Genomic DNA, 16,617 nt, shown 5'->3' on the forward strand with positions numbered 1-16,617 from the left:
ATGCCATGTTAATAAGTACACATATGAATAATAAAAAGAAAACTACCATACCATCTCTTAAATATAAAGTAAAAGTAAATAGAGAATTCAGTATCTATCACACTATAGTATCTCAGAATTCGTAGCAATGATTTACAATATTTCAAATAATTTCCACCATTATTTAATAATTGTTTACACGCAAACGTGCAGTTAATTACTTGTATCTTAATTATATTACTTATAACTGTATTAAAATGTTCATTGAATTTTTCAAATTTCTACTACTAAAATATCACAACAGACAGAAAGAAAATACACCTGTGAATCATCAACAGTGGGCAATCTAGTGATCCAATTACAAATTTCAAGCGATTACTTATCAATTACCGATTGTTCATAAAAAGGCTAATTTCCAGGAAGCTGATTCCATCATTCCCCGGGCAGCTTTTTTAACTTCGTTTTCGAGTCAGCTTTTATCGCGTTTCGACGAGAAACAACGCTACAATTAGCAGTCGCTAATTACCAACCGATTAATGACAATACGAGCACATATACAAGCGAATATTGTTCACCAATCGATTCACGGATTTATCTAACAGAGATCTCGATATTCAGAAATTTCGTTCTCACGTTCTTTTTCCTTTTCTGCTTGTCCCTTGCACCTGGCTTCATCGCCAACGAAAAATAACCGCGGAGTAATTAATCGTTAACGAGCGATAATTAATGACAGTAGGAAGTATCGGTTCACAAGTGTCGTCCTCGAATAACGAACGATTGCTAATTAATGTTCAGCGTCGAGGAGAATTGCCATCAAGTTTCAAGAAGGCTTGTTAGTCTCGTGTGGCATTTTCGCGGTAAGAGGGTAATATTGGCGAACAATTGTTGGAATTTAGACGATGAAACAAACGATGATTATAAACGAAGCAAGTTTCTTCGTATAAATATCGAATAGATGTGTTGTAGGCTGTTTTACGTTCGTAGTTTAACACTTTACCGACCGATAAACTTTTTGTCGCCGACAATCTTTCTTATTATTTGAGCAGTACTTTGCTATTTAGTACTAAGGTACCTTGCTCAGCTGCGTTGCTTTGTAAGCTCCCACAGTTTTATACCAATGTGAAAAACGTACCGTTTGTAATGAGCAAAAAGAATGGTATTGGAGAGTCTAAACGGAAACAGAGCCGGCGCCAGGGAAAATCTGCTCCTGAGATGCCGGTCGGACGTACGTATACTGTTAAATCGCCAGAGGTCGGTAAAGTGTTAAGACTAACTTCGGTTTAAGATAATTGATTGTATCCAAAAGACACAATTTATGGATGAAAAAATGTATATACGAATAATGTCACATGGACGTGGTAAAGTAGCTTCTTTAAGTCGTATATTAAAAATATTATAATACCGACTTCTAGGGAGAACAATTTTCTGAATACATAGAATGTAATTTGCTAGATTTCTGAGGCTCTGAACTAACAGGCTTAGAATTAATCCCGCGGGATTGAAGAAATGAAGGGTAATGAACCCGAAGTGAACTTGAACCTTATAACATGTTGTTTCTACTTTTCTAACGAAATTCTACTTGATGAAGAATTTCAAGGAAATTAGTAACGACGATTCTAAAAAACAAACTAAAAATTGTAATCAAAGGTCTTTTAAACAAAGATTGCTAGATGTAAACAAATATTATCAAATAGTATCAAAATAGTATTAAAAAGTATAAACAATTTATCAAATTATAATCTGTAATCAATGATCAAATGCTATTCTAAAGCAAAGGGTTAAAAATGATTATGGATTCTCTAATTATTATTGAGCTGATATATTAAAAGCAATAGAACTCGCTTGGTATGTAATATCTACCTGCGACAACCTTTGTAAAACAAATAAAACAGAAAACGACGTTATCACTGTTAAGGGAGTGATGTAGTTGCACATGAGAGTAGAAAAGTCAACGGAAAATTGGAATCTGGGAGAGACTCATATTATTGTGTCTTTGAATATGTTGAGGTTAACTGATAGAGAGACGGTTGGATGAATTTGTAATAGAAAAATATATATAGAAATATAAGTATAAGTACAAGTATAGTGTATGAGGTCAAAATCAAATAAATTGTTATCATTATTTATTAATTGAATATATGATATTGTTGAGGTTAAGTGATAAAGGAACGAGTGGATGAATTTGTAATAGAAAAATATATTGAAATAAGTATAGGCATAAATATAAGTACAGGTATAGTGTATGAGGTCAAAATTAAATAAATTGTTATCATTATTTATTAATTGAACATATGATATTGTTGAGGTTAAGTGATAAAACAACGAGTGGATGAATTTGTAATGGAAAAATATATTGAAACAAGTATAGGTATAAGTATAGTGTATGAGGTCAAAATCAAATAAATTGTTATCATTATTTATTAATTGAATATATGATATTGTTGAGGTTAAGTGATAGAGGAACGAGTGGATGAATTTGTAATGGAAAAATATATTGAAATATAAGTACAAGTACAGTGTACGAGGTCAAAATCAAATAAATTGTTATCATTATTTATTAATTTCATATATGATATTGTTGAGGTTGATTGATAGAACAACGAGTGGATGAATTTGTAATAGAAAAATATATTGAAATATAAGTATAAGTACAAGTATAGTGTATGAGGTCAAAATCAAATAAATTGTTATCATTATTTATTAATTTCATATATGATATTATTGAGGTTAAGTGATAGAACAACGAGTGGATGAATTTGTAATGGAAAAATATATTGAAACAAGTATAGGTATAAGTATATGCTGATCCAGATCCTCACCCTTATAGTGTTACAATACAATAGCAGAAGCTATGATAGCAAGCACGTTCATATATAACAAAGGACATTACCAAAAAGTTAACCTTGCAGCTGTAGCGGAAGATTACAAGAAACAGCAATAAAAATCTACTTATAGCTCTTTTGTTTCTACACCTTGTAATCCAGAACAAAATTTATATTCAAGAGCACAATAATATGTACCTCTCATTATTTGGAATTTTTTCACTAAATTCTATTTTCTTCATAACAATGGTCTCCAGGTCACGGATATACAAAAGCAGAGATGTAGAGTTTTTCTTGAAGTAATTACTTCAACAGAATATTAACGATTGTTTTGGTTTAGAAAGTCTAGAGGCAAACGAACTCCGGAAATATTGTTATTGTCGTTTCTTATACTCTTCAGGCGGAGTTGCATAAGAATATTAACTTTTTGTGCTACCGTCTGTCGATATAAATGGATGAACGTACCCCCTAGGAGATTATTGTTATCCTTTCTTCGATCGGTATAGTAGCATTGAGCGAGCGACGATTATAACTGGCGTACACTATCTCCCATATTTATACTTATTTTAATACAACTGACTATTACGAATTTATTCACTCGTTACGTTATTAATTAAATATACCTACACGTTTAATCCATCTCAAACGAATTGCAGCACAAATACATACTTTTTTATATAGAGCTAAGCTGAGTAGTTTTAAAACATAGATAAGCAAATAGAAAGTAAGGAAAAAGACAAGCTAAAGCGTTCAACCGTGCAGCATACGTACAACTGGTAAATTGTAATATGGGAGTTATCGTAAATTATGAAGATGAATGATGAAGAGTACATTTATTTCGTATTGAAATTTCAAAGTGGAGAACATCGAAGAGTACAAACATCTTTCTAAACAATTTGAGTTAAATGTTGATTTATTTTACGACCGTGGAAAGTTTATTTCGCATTTCCAACAAGCATCGTGTCTCAGTAGCTCTATTTCTCGTTGTTCTCTGTGACCCGCCTTCTAAATACTCATTTGGAGAGAAGGTAAATTCATTGTGACCACTGACTTGAAAATCCACGCATTCTCCGCTTTAAATCTCACGGGAGGATACGGTAGAACCTAGGTCAGGGTCTCGGTTTACATAACGCAGGTAATGCGCTACCATTTCGTTAAATAATTTCTTTTCTCAGCGAATAGATCTCGGTAGAAATACAAGTTGTTGAATACCTTACGAGTCTTTTCAAAAATATACACCAACATGCGTTCATTGTCGTAAGGTAATGTTTATAATTATGTTAAAAGCTGTAAGATATTTATCTTCAAATGTTTCTGGATTATTTTAAGATTAAAATAATTAAATAAATATTTAAAATTTATTAATTAAATAGATTAAATACAACACTTAATTTAATTAATTTAATAGAAATTAATTAAATAGAACAGATTAAAATAAATATTTCCAGATAGTATTTTAAAAAGACAACGAGAAAAATTATAATCTTAACAACTCGTTATCAAATATAATTTTAGACAAACATTGATATACAGAGATGTGAATTAATAATTATCGTTGTTAACCTTTTGCACTGCTATGTCGAGTGTGACTCGACATCAGTTTTTATCTCAACAGCTCCTTTGTCGAGTCTCATCTTTCTTTGTGAAACGTGCGAAAATAAAGCAGGAGTGCATCCTGGAAATTGTTTCAAGATATATCATACACTTAAAAATTACAAAATACAACAATAGAGTAAATAAAATTGATATTTAAGTGAATTTGTTTCTTCATTTTATTTATTTAAATTGTCTTATTTTTCAGTTAAAGTAAATTTCAAATAAAGCACTTAAAAGCGTTAGGAGCTACTGGTAACAAAATTGAAGTAAAATTCGCAGTGCAAAGGATTAAAGCTTGCAAACTCCTCTTGTGAAAATCTTGTAGAGATCGATAGGTAACATTTTAGTATCAGAATTACACAACGACCTATGGCAATACGATACAATAAAACTACATAGGCAATCAAAACAGCGTAGTGAGAATAAACGTTATTTTATTAAGAATAAAAGTTACCATTAATTCCATCAACGAGACCCACATAATTCTTAACAATTGTTACCAGTCTCTTGTTAAAAAGATAACAAAAGAAACTGCAATCGTAACGACCATGGCACTCATCCCCACATTACCATCACCCCCACCTCCCAAAACTATCATATTTCTAATCACCTTCGTCAAAGCCCCAATGATTCATCGTCCCGCCATCAAAACACCAAGATTATCGAACTCCCATTTCCAACAAGCCACTATCTGCTTCTCCAAAGCGAAGAAAAAGAACAAAAAAGAGGAAAAAAACTGCTATAAGACGTTGCCAAAGGAGAGCGAATTATAGGGACGAACCTATAGATGGCTAGAGGAGAAGCAATGGAAGCAAAGGAAGATTAAGTCTATTAGGTTGGCAACTTTAGGATTTTGTCAGTTGGTGGTATTGACAAAATCCGCAATCACTTAGTTGCCAACCCGATATTTACAGCGAAAATTTCACGTTTCGTAAACACACGCCAATTTCGCTAGCGATTCTCTTGCGAATATTTCTGTTTATTCGTATATGAAAAATATGTCCACTAACACATAAATACGTATATATGTAGTATCTTTCTTCGCGTACAAGTTATTTCGCTTTTTAAAGCGCTGCTAAATATTCACTGTAAACGAATAGTTGTTGTTACAGTTCACTGAAACGTGAAATATTCGCAGTAAAAATTGTGGTACAGTTCGTCTGCAACATATTGGGTTGGCAACTAAGTGATTGCGGATTTTGTCATTAGGTGGTATTGACAAATCCGCAGTCACTTAGTTGCCACTATGAGATAGTCGCAAAGAAACGTGGTGCTGCCACGACCGGCATTACACTTGCTAATGGCCAGAGAGTGGAATGCCTGGTCCGGGCCAAGTTGTCGAGTGCTGCTTCGCGTACAAGTACGAGAGCACGAGCGTACACACGATCATTAACCCGAATTACGTTGTGCGCACGACGGGTGCAAGTGCAGGCTGCAGTCATAATGAGCTATTTGTGTACTCGTGCAGAGGTGCGTCGATGACGCCGTGACACGCGTGCGCCGCCAACTTTTCATCCTTCCACTTAGCGTGATACTGATGCGCTTGGCTTCTGTGTTTTGCAGGTGCACACACGATAATTTCGGTTCTCAAGGCAAACGAATAGGCTTCTGGGCTTCTTCGTAGAAGCTGGCAACAAGATTAATAGTGGGGCGGCACAGGGGCAAGGGAAAAGAAGTTAGTTCTCGCTTTGCGAATTTTTATCTTTTTGTAATGGAAATTTTTACTTTGAATTTTTTTTTATGATGGTTTCCATGGGAGGTTTCTAGAGCCTCGTCGATCATAACTTTCATATTCGTCATTGATCCGTTCCTGAGGAACGTACGAACATCGAATTGGACGGATACAGAATCAACTTTTTCTATGAGGATCAACCGCAGAGGAAATAATTGGTTCTGAGCCTCGAATCGGCTCGATAAATGAATTTAATCGTTACGGTGATCGTTGTACGTGTTCGTATGTTGTTTCCGCTGCTGCCCTCTGCATTTAATAGAAGTTTAACCCCTTTTGTTACTTCAGTTATTTTAATGTAATTGCCTTTTGTGACAATAAACTCGACTGTTTTCTTTGTTTCTCGTCTTTTCTTCCTGTCTACTTTCCTTTCATTCTTATTATGGGTTTATTGTTGAATTACATACATTCCGAACACCCTTTCTTCTTACGAATATTGCAATTTGAGAAAATGCTGGCAACAGCCGAATGAGAAACAAGCGACTATTTGAAAAACATACACATTTATAAATGAAATAGATTTAAGAATTATCAGCTCAAGAAATATGCACGTACGAGGCCAAAGAATATAGAAAACAGAATATATTGGGTTGGCAATTAAGTGATTGCAGATTTTGTCATTACCATCTAATGACAAAAGATTTACCATCTAATAACAAAAGATTTACCATCTAATGACAAAATCCGCAATCACTTAGTTGCAAACTGTACGACTTTTTATTCTTACGAATATTTTGCATCGGAATATTTGCTTTAAATTGTTAAAAACGCGATTGGCAGCGTTTATTTGTTTCAGAAATAAAAAGATTCACGGAAGATTCCTAACGCGAATATCTTCTACGAGAGATGGTGGTAGTAAGGAGAACTGGAACGTCAAGCGAGGATGCAATGGAAAATTGATATGTAGGAATTTTTATTGGAATATCTTTGGAGAGATTGGAATTGTGCATCGATGAAAATATGAGTAAATATATAGACATTTTTTCTTTTCCTTGTTTATCATACGAAGATAACAAATCCGTAATAAAAATAATATGCATATTATAACAATTTAATTGCTGCCTGAAATTACTATGATCTCGTTTCTTTAAAATTGTTAACTCACGAGGAAGATTATGCAACTCGAAAATGCAAAAAATTATGAAGCTTTGCATACAAGTACGTCATCCGTACAATACAACCTTATTTTTCTTTGGTGCCATAATTCGGTTTAAGGAGTGGAATTATTTCTTTCGGGAAAATTTAGAATTTTCCTATTCGTAAAATATCTCAAGAACCATGAAACATATTTAAAAAGAGGTTCCAAACTTGTATTTTTCTATTGTGTTTACTAAACAAAATGTGTAAATAAAATTTTGGAAAAACCAGTTTTTACATCTGTAAGTGACTTTTTCTGCTAGAATTGCCGATAAGATACTTTACTTTACTCACACGCAAAGTTTTATCATTCTTTGAATTTGCCTTATCGGTAAAGTGGAATAACATTGCCTCTCAGTCGGAAACTTTTCAGCAACTTGAATACAAGTGATAATTCGTCTAATAGCAGATGATTAGCATTTGACAAAGCGAACCATGAAAGCCTCTTACAAACAATCAAAAAACACTTCCCGGAATAAATTTACCACTTGCTCAAATCATACCTAAGCAACAGAACTTCTATAGTAAAAATAAAGGATGTATATTCTGAAGCAAAAGACATCAAGGCAGGGCTACCACAAGCAAGCGTCTTAGGGCCAATATTATATACGCTATATATAGCCAACATACCGACACAACTACCAACAGCAAAATACTGAACAACTACAAACAGCAAAATACTGACATTCGCGGACGACACGACTGTACTAGTCAGGCACACTAATGCAGAAACAGCAGTCACATTACTACAAAAGCACATCAGAAAAATAGAAAAATGGCTACAAGATAGACAAATAAAAGCAAACCCCAGTGAATGCAACCATATTACATTTACACTAAGAAAACGGAAACCACCAAATATCCAATTGAATGGCACGCACATAACACAAACAAGGCAAGTTAAATAACTAGGACTTCACATAGACACACAACTTACATAGAAGCAACAAACTAAATCAATTATAGACAAAATATGAATAAAAAGAAGACAGATACACTGGCTAACTAGTCGAAATTTTAAACTCAGCATAGAAAATAAATTAAAAATATACAAAACGACAATAAAACCAATTTAGACGTACGGAATACCACTATGGAGGACAGCAGCAATGAACCACATAAATAAACTAGAGTCGCTACAATCGAAGATACTGAGAACAATAGTGAACGCCCTCTGGAAGGTCAGAAACGAGGATATACGCAAAGACTTAAAAATACCAACGGTGAAAGAAGAAATCGGCAGGTACACAGAAAAATACAAGGAAAAAACGACAACACATCCAAACCAGCTGGCTGCTGAAGCGGACAAAACTCTCATAAAAAGAAGACTAAAAAGGAAACACCTCATTGACCTCACTGAAGAAATAAAATAGTCAAACTGGAAAATGGTGTCCCGCTGGGAGTAGCCATCCACCTTTTATTATTTAGCAATAAAGCTATAAAAATTTACCAAATGTCCAGCTGGACAAATTGTAAACTACAAATTAAATAATAATAAAAAAAAAAAAACACGGATCTCTATATTCTGGATCCTCTGATCAACCCTCGACATCTGTAGATTTAAGAAGATAAGATTTAAGTCTAAAGAATAAAAATAAGCAAGTACGCAGAAAGTAGAAAATCTCATTGTATATTTAAGAATATTGCAACAGACTTTAGACGAAATCTCGATTGCTACATTCCAACGAAACATCTTGCAGTTTACTTCAAAAAAGAAACGAAAACCTTCACTCTACTCCCACATCTCGTACATCGTGTCATGATTTCGCGTCCTTCCATTCTCCCACTCGACAAATCCTTCGCTTATCTCTCTCGTTTTTCCACTTTCACGGCTTTCTGGATCAGAACCTTAGCCACGATCCTTCTACCTTCGCGAATAAACAATTTAATACGCTTTATCGCGTTAATAAACGTCGAGTAAATCGCCATAAGCCCATCAAGGACAAGCGGACATTTTACTGATCCGCTTTGACAAATTGAAGAAAGAAACCACACGCTCAAATATTACGTGCGTTGTAAAATATGTTTGCCATTGAAATGACCAGCTTTGAAAAATTATTATATAGGGTGTCTTGTAACCAATTGGGCGCGACCAAAAAGAAAGTTATTCTACGTGAAAAAATAAAGAATCAGAAAAATACAAAATGTAGAATAAAATCGTCTCGTTTTGGGGAAAATTTGCTTTAAACTATTGTCTGCTTTCCCTCTGTTTTCCCAAGTTAGAAAATCAAACGTTTGTTCCGACCGCGTCAGAGCTTCCAGTCTCCTTACAATGCGGAACACCTTGTACAGAAGCAATAGGATGTTGTTGATCCTCGAGCGTCTTAAGCCTTGGACACGAAACGATCCTCAGGTTCAATACATCGTGCGGCGAATGGACGTGTTTCTCGGAGCTTAACAAGAACGCACGAGCGAGGACAACCGATCGAGGCAATGTCTTTATCGATAATGTCTTGATCGAGGCGGAGCGAGGGACATTCGCGCGAGAGACCGGTTTCTTTGCCAAGGTTCCAGCCAGTCTTCGAGATTATCGGTTAACTGTACTTGTCCCGTTAGCCGTGATAACGGCAGATTGCAAAAGTGCTCGACTTTAGTAACGCGAGGATAGAACTTACTTAAACCTAAATGGATCGGCGCTGCCTTGACGAGCAATGGATTCACTCACCTGAAACAAGAAACAGATATTCTATGTAAGATGGATGGTTTGAAGATTGTAATGGGTACAAATAAATATGTGGAGAGATACAATGAATAGAATTAAAATATATTAGATAAATTAGCATATAGTAACAGTATATTAATATTAATGTAGGACACACATCCATCTGGTAGTTATTAATTTTCTCTTTCCGCTAAAAAGTGGAATTTTCAGGATACGAAATGTCGTTTCATTCGCAGATACTCGAAATTCTAACCAATGTTCGTCATGGACTTTTAGGACCACGTGAGATAAGAGTTGCTCGCTCATACAATTACTTTGTTACAGCTATGAACGAAATGTATTAAATTTGAATTATTCAAGAGATATACAATGGCTGACGAAAGTATTCGAACACTTACATATGCAAACTTGAATGGCCGAAATAATGTACATTAAAGTAATTTGCTTAGACAAGCAGATATCAGTAGGAAGATGGAAGTTTTGAGGTTATGTCAGTAAAATTTGAAAAGGATTCAACAACGTAGGTAGGAGTTGATACATTTATTAGAAACACGCATTGTAAGTGACTGATAGAAGTATTTGAACGCTACATATATTATTAAATTATTTAATATTAATATTTTGTTGAACCACCTTTAGCAGCGATAGTGTGTCTCAATCGACGTTCCATACTGTAAACCAATGATTTTTTAAAACTACTCTCAACGGAATTCCATATTTCTATAATTTTATCTTTCAATACTTGCTTTGAGATTATCTGGAATTTATTTAATTTTTTTCCGATTTCAGTCCATAAATTTTCAATCGGATTTATGTCTGGACTTTGCGGTGGACTAATTAACATGTGTGGTGTGTTATATACGATCCATTCTTTTACAATCCTAACAGTATGCTTAGGATCATTATCTTGTTGGAAGTGGAAATCTTCCAATAATCCTAATTTACGGGCGCTTTCTTTAAGGTTATCTTTAAAATATTTAAATTCCTATATTTATCAAGTATTCCAATAAATATTAAATTTTCGGTGCCACTGTCAGCCATGCACCGCCACACCATGATCGATCCACTTCCGTGTTTCAATGTTTCATGTAAATGTCGAATTTCCAATTCCGTATTTTTTTCGGTTTTCTCCGCACATAATTTTGACCATCTGAACCAGAAATGTTAAACTTTGACTCGTCCGAGAAGATGACTTTGTCCCAAAAAAAATTATCTTTATTAATACAGGTTTTGCAAAAGTCAATCTTTTTTTATGATTTACCGTATTAATATATGGCTTGCTTCGCGGTATTCTCTCTTGGTACTACAGTATCGCAGACAGATCGTCTTACATGACCGGCGAGATATACACAATGAAGCGATAAGCGCATAGTTGTCGCCAAGCAGCGAGTTCTAGAAAACATCGATTCGTCTTCGGTCCGTTATTTTACCTACACAAAAAAGGTGGCATACGTGATCATAGGCGCGAACGTTTGCGAGACTCAAGCATGGTGGGGGTCGTCTTCAAGAGGGACAAAGGAAAAATTCGAAGGGCAATCAGTATCATACGAGGATTCAAACCGAAAGCATCGAGAGGTTCAGATAAATAAAATCAAAGTCGCTTAGTCAAACGAATACGTCGAGAAATATTATAAAGTCGAGTCGAATTATAATAATAAACTAGTTGTATCATCGTTAAATCATTTGTAATGTGTTAATTATAATTTTAAATATTGTTAAACATGGAAGCTTATATTAACCCTGTTAATTCTGTGTTACAATCATTTGAACTACCTCTGTTATTCTAATCGAAACAGGGGAACGACTGGTTCGCGGCGTTTACTATTAAAATCGTAGGAAGAATTTACACCTCTCGCTGACGTTTCCTGGCGATCGCGTCTCTCCGCGAACGGTCGTAAACACTGTTACTGAAACGACATTCTAACATCAGGTGAGCGTTTTTTTATTTAGCAATGATGTTTACATTCAATACAAAGGAAGATGAAAAACTATCAGCAGTGTTACAGCGTTCGAATACTTTTGTGTGAAGATACCAAATTGTTTTAACAAATTAGTTTAGTACACCTCATTTTATTAATTGAAATTTATAAGTGCAAGCGTTCGAATACTTTCGTCAGCCACCGTACATATCGTTCGAATAATCACGAGTGCTATTAACATTACAAAATACAGAAAAGTAACGAGTTTTAAGCGGCGAAGAAAAGAAAGAAAATTACGAAGAAACTTATCCAGCCTCGTATAATGATCACATGTGATATACTTTGTCTGAGTACATGCTACGTGCTCACATATGAGACTCGAGACTTAAAGAACTTTAAAGAGCATACAGCGAGAAATTGAAAAAGCATTCGCAATGCATGCAGATAGACGAGACGACAGTTGTCAACGTTTTACGCGACCAAAAGGGAAAGTTGAATGGGTGGATGGGCAAAGGGAAAAGCGACGGTTGGCGCACAGAAGACGCGGCGAGTCAACGAATCGAAATTGAAACCGTTGTGTTGGAGACCGTAAACTGGGAATAGCTGTCTGCGGCATGTCGTGAAATCTTATCGGGAACAACGCTTTACATTTGCAAAGTGATAAATGGTGAGTTGTAACCGGAATTATTGAAATGTAGGATTATACACGCTGCACTTTCAAATTCGTAAAATCTCGTTGAGTAACGTAATATGTTATTTAAAATATGTGATAAACAACCAAGCAAATACTTTTGCGTAACTACAAACGAAGATTAGGTTATGTTAGTTTTCCATAAAACGATCACAAATCATCATCGACATATTTCCATGTTCCTGTTAGAACGTGCGTTAAAAGCCAGTACACCAATTTCTACTGTGTGGCGAATTACAAGCAGCAGACGTGGTAATACGTGATTAATGTACGCGTTAAACGCGAGTCAGATTTTCCAATATCGACAGAAGAGGCGATATTTTGCAAAATCTCCAGTCCCAACAAAATGATTTTCCACAAAGTGCGGTTACGATGTCTGCATACAAATATCAGACTACGCAAAAGCAACGTGTAACAAAGCAGAGTATAGATTTCGACAAAAATATTTGATAAAAAGATATAGTACAATGTAACGTATCTTGTAGCCATCTTTCTATTTTTCTGATGCGACCTTGTAGTAATGTGACTGCTGTTTCTGTATTAGTGTGTCTGACTAATACAGCCGTGTCGTCCGCGAATGTCAGTATTTTGCTGTTGGTAGTTGTTCAGTATTTTGCTGTTGGTAGTTGTGTCGGTATGTTGGCTATATATAGCGTGTATAATATTGGCCCTAAGACGCTTGCTTGTGGTAGCCCTGCCTTGATGTTTCTTACTTCAGAATATACATCCTTTATTTTTACTACAAAGATTCTGTTGCTTAGGTATGATTTGAGTAAGTGGTGGATTTGTTCCGGGAAGTGTTTTTTGATTGTTCGTAAGAGGCTTTCATAGTTCAGTGTGCAATAAATTAATACAGTGCACTTTGTAATCAACTGTTTGGTCTGTAACTGTCTTCCTGCGTCAACCGGCTGACAAACCGCGAGTTTTTGCACGCGTACGTTCGCAGTATTTTACACACAGGCGAAAAATGCGGTAGCGATAGTTTATTTATAAATGGTGGCGATCAATTTCGTTTTCCGATATAGCAATTTTTCTATGGTCGGACAGCGAGTATAAAAATGGCGAAGTAAATCTATTCGGAAACTTACTGTTGCCAAGTGAAATTCTATAATTTTTCCTTATCGTCGTTTGAACGTAAATGCCATGTTGACGATGTTACGCAAAACCTATAATTTTCAAAGCAACTGCAATTATTTGTAATTACACTACGAAAGTTTGTTAACTCTCGCCGTTTATGGGAAATTTAAAAGCGCAAACGTGCACAGGTCGTATGTAATGAATTCACGCAGGAATGTGTGAAATATTCCAAGTATGGTCCTCGTGATAATATTTAACGCGTGAAACAAATCTCTGCCTCGTTTGCATTTTTAATTGTCCTCGGAAAAATATTTTTTCTTTGCATAAACATCCACGGTCTATCCATAATATCCTACGACAATGAAACAACTGAAAATGAACGTAGAAATAAATAAACTTTTGTAGTAACAGTAGTTTATTGAAAATCATTGGAACATCTTCATCTCAAGGACCATTGACATAACCATTTTCGAGCAAAAAGCACGTGCTACTTGCTGACTGACCCGTGTCGCCCAATTAACCGGTAAACGAATGATAAAAGGCTTATCTAGGATTATGAATTAAATCAGATTAACCTCCGTCTCCGCGGTGGACATTGCGATCAATCCGCAGTTAGATCAAATCGGCTAGACATTCATTACCGGCGCGGCGTGGCGCGGCGTGGTACGGCGTGGTACGACCCATCGTCAGGAAAGGACTGAGACAAATCGAGCAAAAACGGGTGGAAGGGAAAAAGCCGGTTCGTTTCAGTAGCTTTAAGCAAATAGGAAGTTCGAAGAGCGGAGAGTCTAGTCAGATAAAAATATATCCGGATTCCGGCGATATTAAAATTATTTTTGTCCTCAAAGTGTAGTTTCTCGCAGCTCCTGGCAAGTGAGGCACACTGATCTGCTTTTTTCTTTTTACACCGTTTTTGTTACAGAATTGATAGACTAAACTTTCGTGAAGACTTTTGTGACTCGTTTAAAAGAATTTTTCGATGGGTTGACGTATTGGTTGAAAATTTCGAATAGCTTCTCGATTATGGTTATACTGAATTTTGTTATTAATTAACTCTGTTATTAATTTGAAATTAAATTGTGGATAAAGAAAGTGTAGGATACCTGGAATAGCGAAATATGCAAAAGTTACTATCATTGTCTAATTTTTGACATTGCCAATGATAATAGTGTAGCATCGTCAGCAAATGGTCTAAGAAATATCGGGTGAACCATAAACAATATTGCGAGAAGGCAAAGTGTCAAAAAGGCTTGGCAGTTTTTACCGAGTGGTCGTCACCTGAAGAGTCGAGTGCGGGGGTTGTGAGTTGAGAGTCGAGTTGAGTAGTTGGGAGTTGAGAGTCGGCTTGAGATAGTCGTGAGTTGAGAATCGAGTTGAGATAGTCGTGAGTGGAGAATCGAGTTGTGAGGAGTGAAGTTGTGAGTTGACAGTCGAGTGGTGAGGAGTCGAGCTGTGAGATTCGTGAGTGGAGAATCGAGTTGTGAGGAATCAAGTCGTGAGTTGACAGTCGAGTAGTGAGCAGTCGAGTAGTGAGCAGTCGAGTTGAGTAGTTGTGAGTTCACAGTCGAGTGGTGAGGAGTTGTGAGAGTCGTGAGTAAAGAGTCGAGTGGAGTAGTCATGAATTAAGAGTCGAGTGGAGTAGTCATGAGTTAAGAGTCAAGTGGAGTAGTCGTGAGTTAAGAGTCGAGTGGAGTAGTCGTGAGTTAAGAGTCGAGTGGAGTAGTCGTGAAGTGAGAGTCGAATTGTGAGTTGACTGTCGAGTGACGAAGAGTCAAGTTGTGAGGAGTGGAGAGTTGAGTTGGTGAGTTGTTATGAGTTGTAAACTGTTACAATAGTTGTGAGTTGTGAATTAACTACTTAGTTGTCCTAGTTATATCACATTACTGTATTTAGTCCACGTTAAATAACCATCGTTTCCTGTGTAATCTATGGTAAATAGATTTATCGATCAATAGACTTATCATATAGGATAGAAATCATTGGAAACCCTAATTTTTAATATTTCTAAATAAATAAAAAATTCTATACTATGTATACGTGTCTTTACACATACTCGATTGAAACATCGGTAAAACAAACCAACGATAAGCCACAAAATATTATCTCTTTGTTATTGAAACTTTCATAAAACCGAAATACCTACAAAGTAGAAAAATTGCGTTTAACGTTGCTACATTCTCTAGGCCTATGATCAGAGTTTCTATAATTTAAAAAAATATTAGACAGATAATCGTTTTATATATCCACCAAGTATTATAGAACCATTACACTCTGAATATTTTGATATATTTTTTCATAGTATGTGTGTCTTGCGTAATGTTGAACTTTCGAAATTTTGTGAAATTTGCGAATTCTCTGGAAAAAATTGCAACGATTTTGTAGCACGACAACGTTACTCAAAAGTAAAACACGCTAAAACTCGACAGTCAATATTCTTCAAGCGTGTCTCAGATTCTCCCACCGCGAAGAAATTTCTTCGCTGTTTGTACTTTTTACGCGCGTACGCTAACAAACAACTCGGAAATGAACAAAATTGCAACTTCACGTTGTAATGTATACGACAAGTTGGACAATTACCAACATCACGTAATTCGCAGGTCTGTAAATATGAAACCGGAAATTGCCTATAGATGACCCTAGCTGATAACGTAGTTATCACTAAACTGCGTCATTGATGCCAAAAGTCTTTGTTGACATCTCACAAACATTTTCGACTCAGAACAATACAAGTTTCATACAACAGCATAGTTTGTTATAACGTATAATAGCGTTGAACATGTCGAATTTTGTGCCTGGAAACTACGATTTGCGGACAGCATTGATTTTCTGTTACCATTTGAAGAAAGCTGCTGCAGAATCGCATCGAATGCTTGTCGAAGCTTACGGTGAGCATGCTCTTGGTAAACCACAGTGCTTTGAGTGGTTTAAAAAATTCAGAAGTGGCAATTTTGACGCGAGGAACGAAGAACGTGGAAGACCACCGAAAAAGTTTCAAGACAGAGAAT

At 35.7% G+C, this 16,617-nt stretch overlaps 1 protein-coding gene across 5 annotated transcripts in view; it reads right to left on the bottom strand.

The window, feature by feature from the left end:
- Btk29a (tyrosine-protein kinase Btk29A) overlaps window positions 1-16,617 on the bottom strand; it is a 351,109-nt gene that overhangs the window by 127,105 nt on the left and 207,387 nt on the right. The window lies entirely within an intron of this gene.

This window comes from Bombus fervidus, chromosome 19 (genome assembly GCF_041682495.2).
Source record: "Bombus fervidus isolate BK054 chromosome 19, iyBomFerv1, whole genome shotgun sequence".
Taxonomy (NCBI): Eukaryota; Metazoa; Arthropoda; class Insecta; order Hymenoptera; family Apidae; genus Bombus; species Bombus fervidus.